The 22,640-nt window shown below is 28.0% G+C and overlaps 1 protein-coding gene across 13 annotated transcripts in view; it reads left to right on the forward strand.

Annotated features, from left to right (window-relative positions):
* The window catches only part of Zasp66 (PDZ_signaling and DUF4749 domain-containing protein Zasp66), a 232,438-nt gene that overhangs the window by 22,716 nt on the left and 187,082 nt on the right, over positions 1-22,640 (forward strand). For 2 of the 13 annotated variants that reach the window (XM_075377124.1, XM_075377128.1), the window contains exon 1: positions 14,032-14,201. The exons of 1 other annotated variant lie outside the window; for it this stretch is intronic. The gene's annotated coding sequence lies outside the window, so the exon portion shown is untranslated. Of the gene's footprint in view, positions 1-13,868; positions 14,005-14,030; positions 14,297-22,640 lie in introns of those variants that run through there. 10 more of the 13 variants (XM_075377115.1, XM_075377120.1, XM_075377125.1 and 7 more) reach the window with 8 other exon arrangements.

The following is a 22,640-nucleotide window of genomic DNA, read 5'->3' on the forward strand; positions in this document are numbered from 1 at the left end:
TAACTTTTATATTTTGTCAACTTTGTTTGTAGTATTAGTTTTGAGTTTTATTTTGCCTTCTTAGCTTGCTTTAGTAAATTTTTATTATATGATTGATATTACGTTTGCGCCTTGTACAGTTTATTATTTCGGGGTTATTTTACCCTTTTACTAATAGCTACCGGGCGATGATAACGCCCAGGCGTTTTTCGCCCACAAAAAAAAAAAATCAAGCCATCTTCAACATACCTTGCAGGGTCACCCATAATTCAAAATGAACGTAAAAGGATCAGGAATAATGGAGGTGAAAAAGGATCAAGTATATATGGAGGAAAACAGCACTGAGCAATAAATACTATTTGAAGGAATGTTCCATGAGTTCAAATAGCAGATTCCTATTTCACCCGCAACCTGTGAGGTGATTATCAGGGTATTTTTACTCTGAGTGAGAGTGGCATATTATCAATCATTGAATTTGAATTGACCAGCGTAAATATATACTTGAACAAAAATATCTTTTCTTGTAGAAATAAGTCATCTAAGATCAGACTTAGCCTTTGACTTCCTAAAGGTTGATTCAACTATCCTGAGAAAAGGAAGTAAGTTGCGCAGTTGGTATAATGGTAAGCATTCTGGCTTCTCAATTGACTATTGCTGGGTTTATTCATGATGAAGTGTAGTATTTCTACAAATGTAATTTCGTTCACTCATAATTTCCTTGATAAAATACATGAATCAATGCTTATCAGTCTGACAATAATGAAACAAAAAAAAATTGTTGAAAAATATTGGTTTTTATAGTTTATGTGCTCCTAGTAACAGAAATAAGGACTAATATTGAATTTTTGTACCTGCTTTTGATCTTGAAGCAATATATATTATGTTTGTGCTCACCTGTTAGCAGTCTAATATTATAATAATTTATAGTAAGCAGTGTAAATGATATATACTTATTCTAAACATTTCTCATCATGTCCTCTAATATTCTGTCATTCCTCCTGAATTTCTTGGCAATCATCACTATTTTGTTTTTGTATGTTTACTTTTTACCATGAAGTTATTGTATGTTTAATGTTTTATTATACGAGTAACTCCTTTCATCTTGGTCTAGGTCTTACTGTTGATCATTTAATCTTTATCCTGATTTCTTATACTATAAATAATTCCAATTGGATATTGTAATCTTATTTTATTCTGCTTAAAAGAGGTGTAATTTTAATTAATTTTCTATATAAATAAAGACTAATTATATAAAATAAACTTGTATACTAAATTTACCTTCAGTGTATTAATTTTAAAAAAGGTCCTTAGCATTCATTATTTTTGTGATTCTTATGTTAAAGTTTCCTCATATTCTTCATCCTTTTTCAATATGTGTGCTCAAACACGGAAACAAATTAGTATCTATTAATAGATGTTTAAATTGTTGTGCTTGAAGGGGAAAAATATATATATTTATAGATTATATGCAGATTTACAGATTACATATATATTATTAATAAAGTATGGGAAACCTTAAAAGCTTTTAAACAGTTAAACATAAAAAAATTTAATTTACCAAACGCTCTGACCTAGAAACAATTATTTTTTGACATGAGATCATCACATCCCAAGCATCCAGGTCCCACGAGGTAGTAACTGAAAACTTTTAAAGAAAAAGGTGGGATGGTGATAAATCATTTTTAAGGGGATTGAAAAACAAAAAGTTTGACAGGAAATGTTTTATGCCAACCTTAACCAAAATGATGATCATTTAATGTTTTTCACAGCTAATTTTAAAAATAGTCAACAGTATCTCTTAAATTACTGCTCACCTTTGAAACACTAATAAAATAAAATTTAGCAAATGCTCCTACAATGTTATGGTATAAGATCATTTTTTAGCGTGCAATGTAGTCCAATTTTGAAATTAACTATGAAAAATTTATGGCTGTCATTTTCGTTAGGATTATCATAGATTAGATTGTGTCATTTTATATCAAAATTTTTGTTTTTCAATGCCTTATAAAATGACATGTCACATCATTGAACCTTATCCTTTCCATATAAAATTTTTGAATAGCCTCTCATTGTTAGAAGTGTGGTCACACTTCTCCCAAGATCATACTGTTCAGTCTCATATTTAAAAATATATACTTTGAAGTAGGATCATTTACTGAATTAATTTTTAGTGTTTCACTGCTTAGCAGTTATAAGAATTTAACACTGATATTCTATGAATTTTAAAATCTTTTCTCCTGCTTATCATAAGGTACACAAATGGGAGAACAAACAACCTGTGGGAGTCAAACTTAGCAATGCCAATGCAGCTTAGTTTAATTACAATTTTCTTGCATCTCAGTGTATCAAAAGCAAAGAGTTCCTCAAGGAAGTAAGTTCTCAATTCTCATACTATTCGTTCTTTGTTTCTAAATTAAATGAAACATAGAGTAAGAAATATTTATTAGGAATTAAAGCAAAAATACTTATTTTAGCATTGAAATCCTGCTCGTATCTTTAGGGTTATCCAAATAACTGAATTACCAAATATTCAAATGGATTTGAATGAAATGAAAACCTATTATCTGTAAATAGCTTTATTAGAATGCATACTCTGGGGCATTGTGAATTACCTTTTTTCATTATAAATGTATGGGTTTTTAATTTTTTTTCATTGTATTTTTTCTTCAATATTTCTTTATCTTTTCTTTCCTACAAACAGAAACTACTCTATTTTGTGGGTTTGTTCAGAGATCCCATTTCTTTCCCACAGTTACTTAATAAATCTAATTAGTGCCTGTTAGACAAAGTCAGGACTTCTGTTTTTTTATTGGTACATATTATTATTTTTTAAATATTATAAATTGAAAATGTGATAGTGCAGCATTCGTCTTTCAAAAATGTGTGTCATATAACTAAAATTATTGGTTTCCTTCAAGCCCCTGGTTTTGTGAGATACATTGAATTGTTTAAAGGTGAGAGCAATTCAGCAGGACTATGGAGCAGTCATATTCTTCCAGACAATAATTTTTTTTTCATGTATTAATGCCATAAATGTATTATTTTTGTTAGAAACTTAATATTTTTGAATTAATGAATTTCATGCGATAGTCTATAGTATGAATTTTTCAACAAAAAAATAGATCCAAAACAAATTTGTCATTCTGTTAAATCATCCAGTGAGATGGTGAAAACAAACAGGAATATGTAACATTCTTTTTTATTTTACGGGCACTTGTTTTTTTGTAATGCAGATTTCTATCTTTCTAATCGATAATATTATTATAAATAAATTTATTATATTATATATTATTAGTTAATTACAAAGTAACTACCTATTAGAATTAGATTACATTGCAATAAAAAATAATTTAAAAAACAAACAAAATGGATTAACATTTGAAATTGCCAAATTATTTGGCAGCTTTATGTTTTTCAGTTGCCAGAGTGCATTATATGTTTCATACTGTACTGCGTAATATTTACATTATATAATAATTATTTTAGTTTTGCTTAATTAACCATGAAGTTTGTTATGTTTTTATTTTTTTAGATATTATTTACTACTTTATTAAATTATATGTTGAGAAAAGTGACCTGAACACTTTTTTTATATATAATTAATAATCATGGTTTGTAAATAGATCTGTTTTTATTCTTATAAGCTTTGATAAGCACCCCTTAACAGTGCAGTTAAAAAATTATGATAAAATTTAATACTTTCTCAGGGTTATATAAAACTGTAGGGTTATATAAAATTGTGTGCTTTATTTTTACAAAGTATAGGAAACTTATGAGTAAATATTTCAAGAATATAAAAAACCGTCTGAGAACTTATGCAAGTTATTTTTTGCCCTACACTATTTGAATCAATTTTTTCTTCCTACTTAACACTTTCCCAATTTGCAGATTCTAGAAAAAAAAGCGATAAAAAAATCTTACTAATAAAAGAAATATAAATTTATAAAAAATTACAGGATTATTTTTACTTCATCAATGGTCAGAGATTTGTACCTGTACAGGAGTGATTCTCAATATTTTTAGCTCCATGACCCCCAAAAAGTAAAAAAAAATATATAATGAATATTTCATGAGCCCTCAACCCCAATCATATGAGACCTAGTTAAAACTATTTAGCTGCATTGGTAGTTATGGGTATGAACATGCATGTATGAAGTATACAAAAATGAGCAATTTACAGGTTCCAACTTGATGTGTACATGCACCTTCTAATTTGACTTGCTTGAATAATATTCATATGAGAATGTCATACTTGAACATGCATATGATAAGTTTGAACACATAATCTCAGCAGTGCTCTCAGCAGTATAAAAGAAGCATAAGAGAATGTAGAATGTCAATTTAGTTTCGACTGCATAGCGTGTATCTGGTGCCTTCAGCTAGTTTTTGAAAGTGTGTAGTTTCATTAAAAATAATAATAATTGAGGTTTCGGTTTTTAAGTGAGTGGCCAAACGATCTAACTGGTTTATTTTTCAATTAAACTCTTATGCAAAATGGATAAATTTGTGAAAAAACTAAGTGAGCCATCTACATCCAGTGTATCGATTAGTAAAAAGACAAGATTGTACAATGAAAATTATTTAAATTATGGATATACCTAATAGATGGAAAGCCACAGTGTGTTGTTTGCTTTCAAGTCCTCTTCAATAAAAGCATGAAACCATCAAAATTAATTTGACATTTGGAAACTAAACATTCAGATCGTAAAATCAAATCCTTGGAAATTTTCAAAAGAAAATTACGTACTTTGAGAAATCTAAATTAGCTTCTATTTGTAAATCAAGCCATACTGATAAAAGAACACTTGAAGCATTTTATCTCAAACCATTAAGAGTAGATAAGATTTCCAAACCCCATGCAATCGCAGATAACCTCAAATTGTCTGCTGCAATTGATATAGTCAGTGTTTTAATAGACGTGGAAGAAGCAAAAGAGTGACAAATTCTGTTTTCTAATGACTGTATCAAGGTGAATTGATGACATGGCTGCCAGTGTTCACGATCAGATAATTCAGCGAATGAGTTCAAGTGAATTTTTAGTATTCACTTTGATAAATAGACAGATGTGGCAAATATCTGTTCTTATGTTATGTGAAATATGAATGCGATAGTGAAAGATCAATCAAAGGAAATATATTGTTTTGCAAATCAATATCTGGTAGTGCAACAGGACATGGTCTTTTTCATGTTTTTTATGAATTACTAAAAACTGAAACATAGATTGGACAAAATGTATTGCAATATGTATTGATGGTGCAAAAGCAATAACAGGAGAAAACAGTGAATTTCTAAAAAAATAAAAAGTTCTTCTTATACCAAGAGCGGAATGGTTGCACTGCTTCCTTCACAGATATGCTCTTGGCACAAAAAATATACCAGAAAATCTCAAACAAACTCTTTGTAAAGCTGTAAAAATGGTTATTTTATTAAAAGTCGACTATTACAGAATAGGCTGTTTGCTAAACTATGCGATTAATTTGGCAAAAAGAATTTGCAGGATAAATTTGAATCAGGATAAACAAACGCCATTCTCAATGCTTTTACAGAGTAATGAATATATGTGGTTGGCTTACTTAGCTGCTGTATTGTCGCATTTAAATGACTTTAATGTGAATTTACAAGGACGTGATAAAATCATTTTATTAATGACATACAAAGTTCACCCTTTCATTTAGAATCTTAATATTTCGATTATTCGCCTTTAAAGTAAAAATTTTGATATTTCCACTCGCTTCCAATTATACTGAGAAAGATTTTGATGAAGAAGACACTATTATTTACCACAGTTTGGATAGCATGAAGATCCATTTGCGTGAGCTAAAGATTCAGTTGGAGAAGTATTTCCTGGAAGATAAAAATGATTTTTCAAAGAGATGGGTGCTAAATCCATTTAATGAAAACGTTGTTGCAGTTGTTAAGTTATTAGCTGAGATTCACGACTACTTCATCGAAATATTTGTTGTTAAAATTTTGCAACTACAATTCACATCTGAAGATTTAGATTCGTTTTGGCTTGCTCGTCGAAGAGAATATGGGAATTTAGTCACACAGGCACTGAAAACATTAATCCCTTTTAGCACATCTTACCTCTGTGAAAAGGGTTTTACGTCTATGGTTGCTCTAAAAACTATTACAGGAATCGTATTTTATTACTTGAAAATAATTTGCTTTTATGTGTTTCTAACATTGATCCACTTATGGATAAAATTTTAAATGAAAAACAAACGCAACCATTTCATTAATTTATTTTCTTTACATGTGTAACTTACTCTTATAAATGTAAGTAAAATTTTTATAATAAATGATTTTTTCTCATAAAATGTTTTCACTATTGTTTACATGTTTAAGGTGCGTGTAGTCTACATATAGGCTAAATTTCACGATACCCCAGATTGAGAAACGATGCTGTACAGTAACCTAATCACTATTCTTATTTTGCTTAAAATATGTATATAATCAATCTCTTGGCGATTACTTTTATCATTAGATGATAAATATTTTATTTATCAAGAAAATACTCGTATCTTAAATCAAAAGTAAAAATGTTAATATCTAGATTAAATACGATTTGCTAAGTAGCTTGAAAATCAATAATTTTTAATAGTATTTTTTTTATTAAAAATTATAATTTTGCTGATCTTGGAAAGATCCTGTTAGGTGTACATTACATATACCATGAAATTTGTTGTATTAGAAGAAAATCTTTTAAAAATATTATTCTGTGTCAATTTTAGAAGCGGACTATACAGGCCACCTGCAAATCTATCAATCTTCTATTCTAACTTCTCAAGAATACTAAAACGTTTATCAGCTCTGGTGTTACAGAAACATCTGTTCATTGTTTGGACAACAACGTATACTCGTATAGTCATATTCCACTTCTGGGACCCTTGCAGAGGCATGATGTAAAATGCCTTTACATGATCCTGTACTTGCAATGTCTACTGCCGTCCGTGAAAAACATTACAAACGTTACGCAAAAATGTTGTAACAGGCATTGAAACAAAAACAGAACAGACTTAAAAACACTCTTAAAACAATTACGATTGTCCTACGGCAACACAATCAATAACCGCGACGATGAATAGTTTGTTATTAAAAATAAATAAACACGTAAAAATAGAAAAATATCACGAGAGAACAGTAAACAAACAATATTAAATTTTGAATATCTCACTAATAAACTAGATCATTATTATTTACTTTTATCTTATAGTGTGTTTTACTGATTAAGAAAATTTAATAAAAAATTGTACGAAAAATTTTATATATTTTACACAAAGTAAACAGTTGAATCAACTGTTCATAATAATGAATCCACTACACACTAAAGATTGAAATTTCTTATGGATCGTGTGACACAATTTTGATTAAGAGTTTGGGTATAAAACGAGGGCACTTATGCAGTTTATTTCATCCCCAACGTTTTTAATGAGCATTTTCAGTTAAAGTTAAGCAGGGTTAATTAAAGTTGCCGGCCTCCGTAGCGCGAGTAGTAGCGTCTCAGCCTTTCATCCGGAGGTTCCGGGTTCGAATCCCGGTCAGGCATGGCATTTTTACACGCTACAAATCATTCATCTCATCCTCTGAAGAAATACCTAACGGTGGTCCCGGAGAGGGTAAGGTTAAGGGTTACAGTAACCTTAAGGATCTTGGATACTACCCATTTTACAGTCGAATCATTCTAAAAATTTCGTTGAACCTCAAACTGGTGCATGCACCAATAACATCGAATCAACATGGCAAAAGGTAAAATAAAAGCATAAGCTACGTTTTGGTACTAATAGAGAACTTTTTCACTCATATTTGAGCGAATATATGTGGCATAAAAAATATCCTGAGAACGCTTTTTTTATTTTTGGAAACACGTTCTGTGGAATATCCTTGCAATTAAAGTTTTGTTTGATGTTTGTATTTTTCAAATAAAATTTGGTTAATCGGGTCTTTCTGTTTCAATTTAATGCGCATTAGGAATTTTTCATTGTTTGCAGATTTTTTGCATTGTCATAAGTTTTGTTTGGGGTGCAACAAAGTGCGTAAGTACCGCCGAAACGAGTAAGCAAAATTTATTCCAAATTGTAAATTTTTCAACAAAAGCAACATCGCCGAACGGTTGTTAACTGATCACTGAGAATTATTAAATTTGTGTCATGGTAATTGACGAAACATGGGTTTATGGTTATTGTATTTAAACGAAGTCCGATCATGATGGAATCTTTCTGACGAATCTTTTAACGGAAAAATACGCCCAAATTCGATCGAATGTTAAAGTTCTTTTTACTGTTTCTTTTTTTTATTATAATGGCATCGACCATTACAATATAATTTTTTTAGAGGTAAGAATTTAGCAATGAAAAGAAATTGAAGTTTACTAATCAGTTAGTAATCATCTGAAAATAATTCCTACGCTTGATTTAAAAAAAAAAAAACTTTTTTATGAGGTATATAAATCACAATGGCCGTATGTATACTTTTTTGTCACGGTATTCGTTTGAAAGTCAAGAACTGTCACGTTGAGATGAATTATTTTTTTAATGACTGCAAGATATATAACTCAGATGGTGTTAATGAAAATTATTTGAACTCGGATTTGTGTGCACATTAAACTTTTAACGGATTGTAGACGTTTCAGGTTTATTTATTAGTTAAAAATTCTTGAACTGAATAATATTGTTTAAAAGAATTTCTTTTAACAAACAAGAAAAAAACGTATTCTTGAACTGAATAATATTGTTTAAAAGAATTTCTTTTAACAAACAAGAAAAAAACGTTTCTTTTGTCAATTTGATGTTAAATAAATTTTTGAAAAATTCTATTAAATGGTTTGGAAAAATATTATAACAATTTTAAGATCCTTTTTCGTAAACCGAAACATTTTGTTTAGTTATATTGAAACAGTTCTCTTATCTTGATTTTTAGAGATGGATATTGTTATTATTTTAAGAATAAGTGACCATTCAGTTTAAAAAAGACTACATATTCATAAATTTAATGTAGATTAACGTTGTTATCTGATGTGTATTTAATTATTTTTTTATGATGTTTCTAAATACAGCAGACTTCCTTAGCACAAGACCGAACATTTGTATCTTTTACTAACTTTTTAAGGATAGTTTATAGTTACAACTTTATCTGAATTTCTGCAATACTATGTCTTTTTTGCTGATTTTTAGAATTTAGAGTGATCAGCTTGAGATTAAGTGAATATTATACGTATATAAATATAGTGTCAATGTATATTTCAAACATTAAAAGCTTAAAAATAAATAAAAAATTACATGCGTTAATTTTTCTTTGCCCGGCTACATATTATATCGGTCAGAAAATGAACTCGCCACTGATTTTTGTATTTCTCAACTTTTTGGGGCAGCCTGAGTCCCAAATTCTTGAGTAAATTCTATTGGCTGTAAAACATACCGTTAGGTTAGCTCGTGTATTAGGGAAATTAAACATATGTTTAGCTTTTGAAACATTAGATTAATGGTTACGATATATTATGGGTTGCCATAAATTGATTATTAAATTTTTTATTGAAGCGAAGCTTCTTAACGGCAGGCTTCGGGATGGGCAGTCAACTGAGAAAAAACGAGCGTCACGAAAAAGCGTCACACGCTAGTTATATGTATCGATACTAACATGCGTGTTCGGTAAGCGCTCTCTCTCGCACTCTTATACACGGCTTATGCGTATACGCGCGTTCTCTCTTTTTTATTATATGTGTATTTCATTGTTACCTCAAATTTTTTATTAATAAAAATTTGTATCATTTTGTGTATTTCGTATACGTTATTTTGCACCATTCATATAATATTGTATAAGAACCTTTGCTTCCGTAGTATGTCTACGCAGTCCTTTTAATTTTTTCTTGCAGGTATCTTATTTCTTCATTTACTAGTTTCCCATAACTACAGGAGCATAACTAAAATGGGAAAGTACCAAAATGGTTGATCAAAATTTTGGGTATCGGAGTTTTTGCAAATGTCGACACTTCAAGACCCCTTTAGTTAAAAAAATACAAAAATTTTACATAAATTTCTGGAAGATGTTACGATGGCGTGGTGGCGGATCGTACGGTGGTGTGTTGGCCTGGTATTTTGATATAAAAATTATCTCCAAATATATTCTTAAAAAATGACTCAAAAAAACTTCTGTGTAAGGAGAATTGATGGAATTAAACTTCAGACAATTTAAAAAGGGGGAGGAATAGCATGAATTTTTAACTTTTTCCATAGTGGTCGTGGAAATTTTAGCTTTAGTGTGATGAAAGTATTCATTTATTTAAAATTCCAAAATTTGATTTAATATTCCCAATGAGGGATAGTCAACATTATTTCTAAACAGTTTTTGGCTCAGATCTCAAAAAAATGTATACTAATAAAGTTGAACATAGCCGCCCTTACTAAAATGGCAATTATTTAACTAGTTTCAAAAGGAGTGTACACTAACTCTTATAATCAACAGTAAACACTAAAAAAAATCAAATTTAGCAAATGCACCTGATAATGACCTATCTTATATAGGAATAACCTATAGGAATGACCTATTTTTTAGTATGAAACCACTACTTAAGGTATATTTTAACTACCTGCGAAAAAATATTAAATGAGCGCCATTTTTCTTTAGCATTATTGTACCTGAAATTTTTTACGTAAAAACGTTTGGTTTCAATGCCCTTTAAAATGGTGTGAAACTACCTCACACTTCCCATTTAAAATTTTAGAGTTGTCCTCCGAGGGGTACGGGCTGGTCTCATACTGAAAAATAAATAGTTTCGAAATAGGATCATTTGCTAAATTTAATTTTTCTATATTTAACTGTTAAAAAGTTATTTAAGGATACCGATATTTATTAAGTATATATATATACGTATATAAAACTTTTTTTTTATGGCGTTTCTCTGCATGTTTTCTTAATTTTGTTAAGACGCAAGTTTCTCAGCTTTGCTTTTTCTTATCATGTTGTTTTTTTACTTCCTTGTACGAAGTAAAGGAAGTATTTTGATCACAAAATATTTTGGTTTCATATTTCAACAGAAATATCCATTTTGATCATCCCTGAATCCATTTTGATTAGTTTCAGCGTAACTTCTATACGTACGTATGTATCGTATGTATGATACGTATGTGCGTACGTATCTCGCATAACAAAAACGATTAGCCGTAGGATGTTGAAATTTAGGATTTAGCACTGTTGTAACATCTAGTTGTGCACCTTTCTTTTTGATTGCAGTTGAAATTAAAATTAAAATTTTAATTAATGAAATATTTGGTTCTTAAAAAGAAGGCACATGGTTCAAATCATACTTCATCTCCTTTTGTTTTTTTTAACTTTTCTTTTTTTAATTTAAATATATTGATTTAATAATGATTAACCCGTGATTGTAAAAAAATGTTTTACAGTAAATAATAATTCAATGATAAAAAAAAAAATTAGTGAAATAAAATTGTATGTACTTTTAAAAATGTGTAAATGTAATTTGATAGGCATTACTTATGTAATAGATTTGGTGTAACATCTAATTATTTAATATTAATTGAAAATTATAATTTAAAATCGTATTATTTTTGGATTTTCTAGTTTAATTTCTGTTTAATTTTATTTAATTATTTTGGAAATTCTGTTTAATTTTATCTACATTAAAGTTAACTACAGAGTGACTGAAAAATAGACCCTCACAAGAACAACATATACGCTGAGGTGTACGTGCCCGATCTTTAATAAATTGCAAAAAATTCGTATCTTTTAGTTCATTACTTCTCTGATATTGTCGGACAATATTCTTCCTAAGTCGGAGTTGATCATAATTTCGTTTATTTGTGTTTTGTTGCCAATCTTTTAATCGCTCTTTGATTTGATGTAATTCTTTTGATCTTAATTTGTGTACACGTTCTCTAGATTTCAAATTTCCTCTCTCTTTATATTCATCATCCTCTCTTTTTTATTCTTTCCTTGATCTTAACGTATTCTTCCTCTTTATATTTATCATCTTCTCTTGGTTTTTTTATTCTTCCCTTGTTCTTAACATTTTATTCATCTTCTTGTTGTTTTTTTGAGCTACATTTCTTCATGTTATCTTTCTTTTTCCTTTATGATTGTTTCTTTTTCATTTTTGATTATTCACCAAATAATCCAATAATAAAAACTGAATATCCGTTAGGTCGAATTTAACATTTGTAACTTGTATAGTGGAGTTTTCTATACGGAATAGTTTAATTATTATTAACTTTTGCTTATACGACACATCAGAAATCTAAAACTTTTGTTAATCAGCAACTCACGAAGATACGAATAATACTGATGTAGTAATACGAGTAATAAAGGGACTTTTACTCTATCCTAATATTTCATGTAAGATTGTTGAATTAATAATTTTAATAAATATTTGATGTTAATAAAAACTAATATTTCAGAAATTGTGTAACTGTTCACTTTATTAAAGAATTGGAGGATCGTATCTCACTTTCAAATGAAATAAGTTTAAATGAAGCGCAGCAAAAAATGTGTGTATATAATTTAATTGGCGTACAAGGGACGTTATGTGGTGTCCACAACAGATTTTCTTCAAACAACTTTTCGAGGAAAGGTACAGTATTATTTTCGGTCGCATGGTGGGAGTGTGGGTGAAAATAAATTTTCTTTAAGTTTGAGGTATGAGGAGTACAAAAATACCATTCACTTTAATTAGAGTTTCCTTATAAATATTTATGGGCCTACGTATAAAATTTTGTGAGTCGATAATCTTCAAACGTACGAGATTAATTTCATTAAAATTTAGGTATGCTATAGCAGTGTATCTGAAATTGTGTATGTAAAAATTTTATGAAGATTAGTTGAGTCCTTTTGGAGTTACGCTCAATTTAAAGTCGAAAAGATTTGATCGGGGTAAGTTAGAAGCGAAGTTCGTTATAATTATTCATGTTGGAACGTTCACATTTTTTTATCTGCGGTATCTATTTAACAATATTGATTGGTGTATTCAGGTAAAGTTGTCTATTTTGAGGAACATGATGACTGGGTATTTTTTTGAGTGGAAAAAAATTAAATAACGAAAAATAGGTTTTCTGCCCAAAACTGCGTAAGAATTCTTTATTACACTTTTCCATATTTAAAAAAAAATAAAACGGAGAAGATGTAAACTAAAATAATAAAACTGATTCAAAGAAATTTTATTAAAAAAAAGGTAAATTAGTATAATTTTTTTAATTCTTAAAATTTCGGCTTTTTTAAGATCGGTTTTTATCAGTACCAAATTAAATTTTACTAGTTATTTTTCAAATAAAAAATAAAAGTTTTAAATAAAATGAAAAAATTTAAAAAGTTCTATTTTTTAATGCGGGTTTTTAAAGTAGGTTAATTTTTTAATGAAGATTTTTTTCAAAGGTAATCTTTTGATAAGAAATACATGATGTTAATAAAATATTAAATTTATATTAATATGGGAATAGTTAAATTTTAATTTTTATGCAAATTTGGTAATGTTCAGAAATATCATAGCCGAATTTTTTTTTTACAAAGTTGAAGTCTTTGTAAAAAGCAGTGAAAAAAAAATTGCGTTATTACAAAAGGTTTGTATAACGTTAAAAATAAAATTACCTACTATTATTACAGCTCGTTGTTATGAAATCAGAGATAGCTAGCCTAAATATTGTATTCTACGTTATTTCTAAATCGTAAAGAAGCTAAAAATTCACGCTTAATTAGAATGTAATATTAAGACCCGTGCGGATAATTTTACCTCTCTTTTCTTCTCTTTAAATGTGTGTGTTCTTATACATGTATGCATGTATGTGCGTACTGTGAATAGAAAGATAAAATGTAGTGTAGTGCAAGTACGTTACGAATAATAGAGGGGGTCGAAGTTCTGAAGTGTTGCCAACTAAAGCGTACGGCAAGGACTAAGTTAGCCGGCTGGGTTTTTTACTACAGGCCTGTGTTGTAGTGTCTGATAGCTTATTTGATTAGCTTCTAGTTACTATTCTGTACAATAATTATAAACTTTTTCGTAAATTATAAACGCGCGCGACGGTTGGTTATTTTTTTTAATAATAGTATAATTTATTCGGGTTTTATTATTTATATAATTGTTTAAATGACGTCTTACGTTTAACCGTCGCGTTTCGCGCGGTTTTTATATTATTATTTTATGTTTATTTAATTATTTTATTTTTATAATAGTTATTGTTCGAGTGAAATCGTTATATTTTACATCGTTTTAATATAGCGTAGGATTCATATTATTATATTTTTATTCCTAATATAAAAACCACGTGTTTAAGTGTGCTGTGCGTCTAATGGACTTTGGTGCAATCTTATACTAGTAAATTATGGATGTGTTATTTTTAATCCAATCTCTAAATAAGTATATATTAAAAAAAAATCAAACACCTCATCACGTATTATACATATACATATTACGTACATATAGTTTTTAAGTATTTAGATTTTATTACTGGAAAAATTTATTCTTTATTTAGCAGGCGACGAATTCTCTGAAATTTTGTTAGACTGATTTATTTATTTATTGTTTTTTTTTTAGATTTAATTGTGTAGGTTACATTTTGATTAATTTAAACAAAAATTAATTTTCTATTATAATTTATAAATTAAAAAACAAAAAAAAAAACATAAATAATAAACTGCAATCTACTTTGCTGACGAAAACCATTTTATTAATTTAGTTATTCATTTACTTTTATCTAATTTTAATGTTTTTTAAATGAAATTATATTTTAACGAAATTTTGATTGTAAGTATAAAAATTATGTTCACCGAAATAACTAATACAAAATAAATAACCTCAAATAATATATCCGTGAATTCTTTATTTTGTTTTTTATCAATACGCAAATTTATTTCATTTCTTGTATACGGGGTTTTTTTAAATACATTGTTTTTTGTTCTTTTTTTAGTAGAAAAACAAACTTAAAAAATTTATTTCGATCTTTTGATATCTTTTCACAGTGGTAGCCATTAAGTTCGTAACGTTCCATGTTTGAAGCTTGTTCTTGTTTAGTGTTATTTTTTTAAATGTTTTATTATGCTTTTAATTTCATATTTCATAATACGTGTTTTCATATAGTTTGATAAATCATGACTACCAAAATCCAAAATAATGATTAAAACATTTATTCATGTGTATTTTTGACTTTTTATTAAACTATATAACTTTTATTATTATTATTATTATTATAGTAAATTAAATTAAATATAAAATTAAAGAAAACCACGTTTTAGTGTATAAATTAATCATTAGAAATGTTTCTTGCAGTTTATTTAAAGATAAAAAGCCTTTAAAAAACCAAAGACCTTTAAAAATATTTCATAAAAGTATAAAATGAAAAATAAAGATGAATTTTATTATTTTTCATATTACCCCCACTTCACCGAATGGGTCACTTTTAATAATTCTTTTTTATGTTGTACAGGAAGTTTCTCTAGTAATCCTACATTACTGGTCTTTTTCACATAATTTATTTGGAATATTTTTATTGCATACTATTTGAGATATTTTTCTTTTCATCCTTAGTATTTTGATTTTTTTTAACATAATATTGCATAATTGATGTCGTTATTATATTTATAGTTTTTGCAAACATTTATGATAACCAGTTGAAACTTGGGATAAAGATAATAAATTTTCCTATTTTCCTGACCGCCATAGACTCGGTAACAATCGTTTTTTTAAATTTATTCTATTAATTCTTTTTTTTTTTGCTAACAGTGTTTTTTTTTTTTTTCATATTACCTAAGAATCTTTTTTTTGTAGGTCTACCAGTATATCTTTCTTTGTTTGAAATAAAATTAACAAAACAAAAAATTAATAAATAATTTTTTTTTCAATTCTTTTTCCGTTTTGTTTTTTTTTAAATTCTGCGCAAAATTAAAGTTTATTAAGTTGGTAGTTATTTTTAATTTGGCACCTATTTTTAAAAATAAAAAAGTTAAGTTAAAAAATTATCTAAAACATTTTAGTATTGACTTTTTTTTAATATAAGTAGATGGTTTTTATAAAAAAAAAATTATTCAAAATCTATTATATAACGGAAGATCTATATAAGCTGTAGATTACAATTATTGAGATGAAAGTGTATACTAAGATTATAAATTTATTAACATAGACGTATTATATTAAAATAAATATTCAGCTACCTCTAAATCAATACAGGCAGTTATATAAATTATGGTTTTATGACAGGAAGTAGTTAAAAAATATCTTAATTATTAAATTTCCTATTTTTTTTTTTTTATGAATATAGACTCATATAAAAATATTTCAAAGGTATAGTAGGAATTATTTTTATTATTTTATTTCCCTGAGTAATAATGTTTATTATATGCAGTAAATAAAATAAAGTTATTATAAGGTGTAAAATATTAATTGAACAAAAGTAAATTTACTGAGGTAAAGTTATTAAGCCACATATAATTTTAATTTTTGTCAAACTGATATATTTCCCTAATATGCTTCATAAAAGATGCTTATTATTCTTGAAAATAGTTGTTTTTACTTTTTATCTATTTTTTTCAAAAGTTACTTATGTTTGTTATCAGATCGTCTCCAACTACTTAGTGATTAATGCTTATTATGTATCTTAATTTCTCGTACTAAAAAAAAGTTGAAGGCTAACTGAGATAAAACATCAGTCTTTTGTAAATAAGATATAATAAATCCAAGGAATAATAAGCATATCATGCCAGGTGTTTTTAGGAAATTAATATATTATAAAAATGTTGATTTTATATTTTTATTTAATATAAATTTATTATTTTTTTTAACATTAATAAATATGGTATGTGAAATTAATAGTAAAAATGTTTACCTGTAAGTTAAAGTGTTTTTTAGAATAATATATGTAATACGTTTCTCAGACAAATATGTATACAAAACGTATATTAACAGCGTTTATTTTTCTTTACTTTAATGTTGTATATCTTAAGCTTTGTTATTAATTCTATTTTAAAGAATATAATTAGGTAAAATAAAGTTAATATTTAAAATTAAATATTTATAAATAAACTTCCTCTGATAACAGACAGATGTGGTGATGTTTGGTTAAATTTAACATTAGATGGTGGTCCCTACATTATCAAGAAAAAAATAATGGTTTTTTTATCACGTTGAAATCAGTTCAAACAACATTTATTTTTAATTATAAATATTATTTATAGGTTTATTTTAGGTCAAGTAAGCTACAAAAAAAAAGAAAAGAAAACAGATCAGTAGTGTCTTTCAAATCAAATAGTCTTTGCTTTAATTCTAAGCAAGATTATGATTTTTTTTATCACTTGTAGATTTTCTTTGTTGAAAAAAAATATATATATATGTATGTGAGAGTTAAAAAAATAACATTTTAACAACTAGATTTTTTGTTTTAATAAATTCCATTGGTTTGGTTCAATAAATAAGCATAATTAATTTTAATATTTTTTTAAAGATATTACAGATTTAAATTTGTAACTTGAAGTAAAATTTTATTTAATTTTAACTCCTATTTTTACCATATGACTTTGTGATTAATATGTTATGAGAGATTTAAAAAACCAAAGCTTTCAACACGACTATTTTAATTTCAAGAAATTTATAGATTATTAAAATGTATTTCTTCTGTCTGTGATATTAAAGTATAAAATAATTTTATACGTTTCACTTTTACAAAAAAATAACTATTCTTTACTAAAGAAATGTTAATTAATTGCAGGTGTTTAAAATACTTATGTTTTATTATAATTTATTAGAAGTATTTGAGATTTCATTGTTCAATTTTTAACTGTTGCCAAGAATTAATTCATTTTATTACATTTTGTTATATGAATTCGGGATTTATTGATCTACTTTTTATTATTAAATTAACAGAGAAAACCCACCTGATTGGTCTAGTGGTAAACTCATCGTCGTAAATCAGCTGATTTCGAAGTCGAAGTTCTGAGATTCAAATCCTAGTAAAGGTTACTTTTATTGGGATCTGAATACTAGATCGTGGATTCCGGTGTTCTTTGGTGGTTGGGTTTCAATTAACCACATGTCTCAGGAGTAGTCGACTTGAGTTTATTCAAGAATACAAATTTACCGGTACAGTTACACTGAGAAGTCGCTAATGACTTTAATTGTAGATGCAATTATAAATAAAAGTATTACAAAAAAATCCGTAATGAGAAAACGTTTTATATGTAAAGAATAATTGTATTAATTTCTCGTTTAACATTTTTTATAATTCTTTATGAGCAGATCATAAACTAATTTAATTTTTCTGGGAATAAATAAAGCATCTTTGAGTCACTTACATTAAAAGAGAAGAAATTTCATCGTAGTTTATTTTTAATATTATAGAGGTGTCTGAAATTTTATTGCTCAATTTGTAACCGCTGCCAAAAAATAATTTATTGTGCTGAATTTAATATCTAATTACAAGAGTATTATAAATTACTCTCTTTTTTAATAATAAAATATATATATATATATATATATATGTATATCCTCGAATATCTGTCATTCTTGAGAATAGATGTGTCGTTTGATGTCTTTAAATGAGGTCACTATATACATTTGATTATAGTAGAGAATAAGCATTTAATTAAGGCGCATTTAAAAAACGAAAAAAAAATATATTGTGTCTGATTTTTCTTTTAACATAAAAAAATCTCGTATATAATTGATCTAAAAGAACCAATTTTGTGTAATATTTTTTAATGTTTTGGTAAAAACACCATTTTGTATTTTACATTCCCTTAATAATAGGACGCGAGTTGAAAAACAGGACTTTTCAATATTGTAAGAAAATTAACAAATTCAAAACTTTTTTCATTAATTTAATGGAGAATCAAGGGATGTAAAGGCTGCTCAAGAGTTTGTGACATTTGAGGATTTTTTATAGATTCCAAAACAATAACATTTTTTTAAAAGAGAATTTTGTATGTAATAATATTTATTTCCTTCAGAAACAGGTCAATCCTCTATTATAGATGAAATTTTTTAGCGTATGAAAAATGTCAAACTTGACCTAAAATTCATATCCCTTCCAGATGAAAAGCAGAGACGCTTTTAGTCTGCTACGGAGGACATAGAAACGGTGGAAAATAAAGGATCTTTCATTTTTAGCGCAAAGAGTAAAATTGTATAAAACAAAAACTACATGTAATATCAAACCAGTTTTTTTTTTGTTACAAGTTTATTACATTACATTATGTTTGAAAAACAGTATCATTCCTATGGCCTCCTCGGCTTTGCTTGACATAGTCAAGTCTATCAACAAAAGTTTGCGTGACTTTCGTTTAAATTACCTTGAATTCCACTAATAAAGCGTCGAATACTTGCTTCCAAGTCATCAGTCATTATTGATTTGTTGCTATCGACTTGTGACTTAACAAAATCCCAGAGGAAAATATCTAAGGGAGTCAAATCACACGATCTCTGTGGCCAATTGACATTACCATTTCGTGAAATTATCGAATCACCAAAATTTGACGCAATAACTGAATTTTTTTAGCAGCTGTGTGTCATATGGCACTATTCTATTGAAATCACATCTCATTCAAATTAAAATTAAAAAAAAATTCAAACAAACAATCACGACGAATTATAGCTTGATAGCGTTTACGATTTACTGTAACGGCATCTCCTTGCTCATTTTCGAAAAAATGGCCGAATGATGCCACCAATCCATAATTCATACCAAACAGTGACTTTTTTAGGATGTAATGGTCGCTGTTGAATTATTTGTGGATTGGAATCATCCAAAATACGCAATTTTTTCTTGTTTACAAAGCTATCAAGTAAAAAACGAGCCTCATCTGAAAATACGATTTTTTTTAAAATGAAAATTTGGATACATTTCAAGTTGCTCTAGGGTCCAATCAGCAAACTATCGTTGCAAAAAATTGTCTCATGGCTTTAATTCTTGAGTTAGTTGAATCTTATGTGGGTGTAGGCCAAGATCTTGACGCAAAATTCGCCATGTTGAAGAAAGGCCCAGTTGTTGTGAACGATGTAAAATCGATAAATTTCGATTTTTTACGAAAAATTGAACTTACAGCAGCAATATTCTCTTGACTCATTGCATTTCTTTTGTGAATTGGTGTTTCAACATCAGGTAGAAACAAATAATAATGGATAACGGATAATTAACAATAACGGACAAATAATAATAACGGATAATTCTCTTCGAATTTTTTAACCAAATTATGAATTGTTCTTTTGTTTGGCAGATTATGCATACCATAAATATTCCGAATAGCACGATACTTAGCTATAACCGATTCCATATTTTGATAATAAATCTTTATGATTTGTAAATGTTGTTGAGGCATGTAGCGTTCCATGATTATTTATCATAAACTACTGAAAACAAATGACGTTTGAAAAACTAAAAAAACATCAGTGTTGCCACCACAATCTACCAATTTAAAAAAATATTACGTTTTTTAATTTATCATTCTTGTAGAATTCATTTTTTTAAAGAGAGGTACATCGTGAAATTTCAATTTTTATTATTATAAGGATATTAAGGGTTTAGAATTTTTGGGAAATAGAAGCAGGCCCAAAAATTTATTGCACCATTGAATTTTTTAAGGCATATCCCCACCTTAGAATCAGAACACTTTTAAATAAACGATTTTTTTTTTAAATCTCAATTTTTGTTTTTTAAAATATGGTATAAATAGGTTAGGAAAATGTAATTATTATATAAAAGAAGTAAGCTTTTAAGCAATGAACAAATTTTCAAATCATTTCTTGTAAACTTGAGATTATTTCAAACAACAGTAATTTCTCCTTATCTAAGTCAACATTATATACGAGAGAATTTTAAGAGAAATATTTCGGTAATAGGATGTCAGATTTTCATATTCTTTACTTAAAAATCCAATTTCATGATTAAAAATGTTTAAGATTTTACGTTTTGTTAAATCCAAGCGAAAATTTTAATTTTGAAGGTCTAATTTTTTTTAGCTGTTTGTAACTTGCAAAATTCTTCAGATTATTTCTGATTTTAAAGCATTATTCGTTATAATAATTTTTTTTTTTAAATTATCTGAAATTACTTACTTTTAAAGCAGAAAGACTTTTTTTTTGTGAAGACGTAATACATCTACAATTACAATTCACATGTTATCTTCCTTATTAACTAAAATATTAAACTGAAATTTTTATGAACAGATTTTATATTAAGTTATTTTTTTTTTAATTTAAAAGGAGAGAATAATTATTTTGAAAAAAAAAGTAAATAAATTTTTCGCAGTATGAAAGTTGGTTGGAACAAAATTCTGGTAGTATTTAGCTTCCTTCTCACCAAATCATTTAAACATTAATACATTTCTAATAAAAAGATTTGCTCATCGTAATTTATGAAAGTCGATCGAAAAGTTCTTGACATCCCAAAGAAAGCACAAGACATTTCAAAAATCATAATCTTTTTTTCACCGTAGTCATATTATAACTCAATTATTTTGATGAAAAACTTTCAAACTTTTTAATACTCTCAATATTTGTACATCTCAGTAAAATAAGCGGTTGTCTCAGCTTTGACTTCATCATTTGAAGTGAATATTCGTCCAGTGAATCATTTCTTAAGGTTTCAGAAGAGAAAGTAATCGCTGGCAGACAAATATGGTACATGTTAAAGCATTTCGAAGCTTAGATCATGCAGCAACAGCACGAGAAGTGGATAATACAGGCACATTATCATGAGTTTTTTTGCCATAAGTGGATGTTTATCCTAAGTAGCATCCTTTACCGGTTCAATAGTAAAGCTTAATACTCCCCGATGTAGTAATGTCTTTTTCCAGATTGTCACCGAACCACGAGAATCCTAAAACAAAAACCGTAGCCATGACTTTCGTACTGATAGAACAGTTTAACTAAACATTTTTATGTATACCGAGTGATTCAAAAAGTACTTCACAAATTTAAAAGCATATAAAAATTTATTGAGATTACTTACTTCGGTTGAGGACTCATTTCATAAAAAATACACATCAAGTTTGTCACCCAACAATCACTTTAGTTCAGTATAGCTTCCATTTACGAGTATAATGAAACACATCCCACTTGATGTCGATTTCATTCCAAACTGTAACCAGAAAGTCGGGCGTTACCTCTGCAGCTGTGGCGTTATTCGAAGTTTTAACTCAACAAGAACAGTAAGAAAACCCGATCTTTAAGAGAAAATCTAGCGGAGTGAAATCTGAGGAGCGACACGGCCATCCAACTTGACCTTCATCACCAACTCACCGACCTGAGAATCGACCATCAAGAAAATCTCGTACTTCCAGGTGGTCGTCTTGCTGATAGTAATAACGTCCATCTCGGCCATCATCGTCTAATTGAGGAATTACAAAATTTTGAAGCGTGTCCAGCTAAACGATACCATTTACGGTTGCTTTCTGGAAGAAAAATGGGCCATTCTGTCTGGAAGAAGAACAACCTATCTCAAGGAAGGTTTGGGCCCAAGTGTAAGTTGTATGCCTACTAGAAGGCTCCCTACCGCAATCTCTACGAAAATTAGTTGAACTGTAGTTGCTAACCGCAAATCGTAAAATACACAGCGAGCACTTTTCACACCAGTAAATTTATCAATTTTTAAAACACTAGTGACAACCCTGTAGGTCAAATTCGGCACTAATGAACTGAGTCAAAATTTGGTGTAATTGCTATGAAATAAGATCTC

Source organism: Lycorma delicatula, chromosome 10, assembly GCF_047948215.1.
Source record: "Lycorma delicatula isolate Av1 chromosome 10, ASM4794821v1, whole genome shotgun sequence".
Taxonomy (NCBI): Eukaryota; Metazoa; Arthropoda; class Insecta; order Hemiptera; family Fulgoridae; genus Lycorma; species Lycorma delicatula.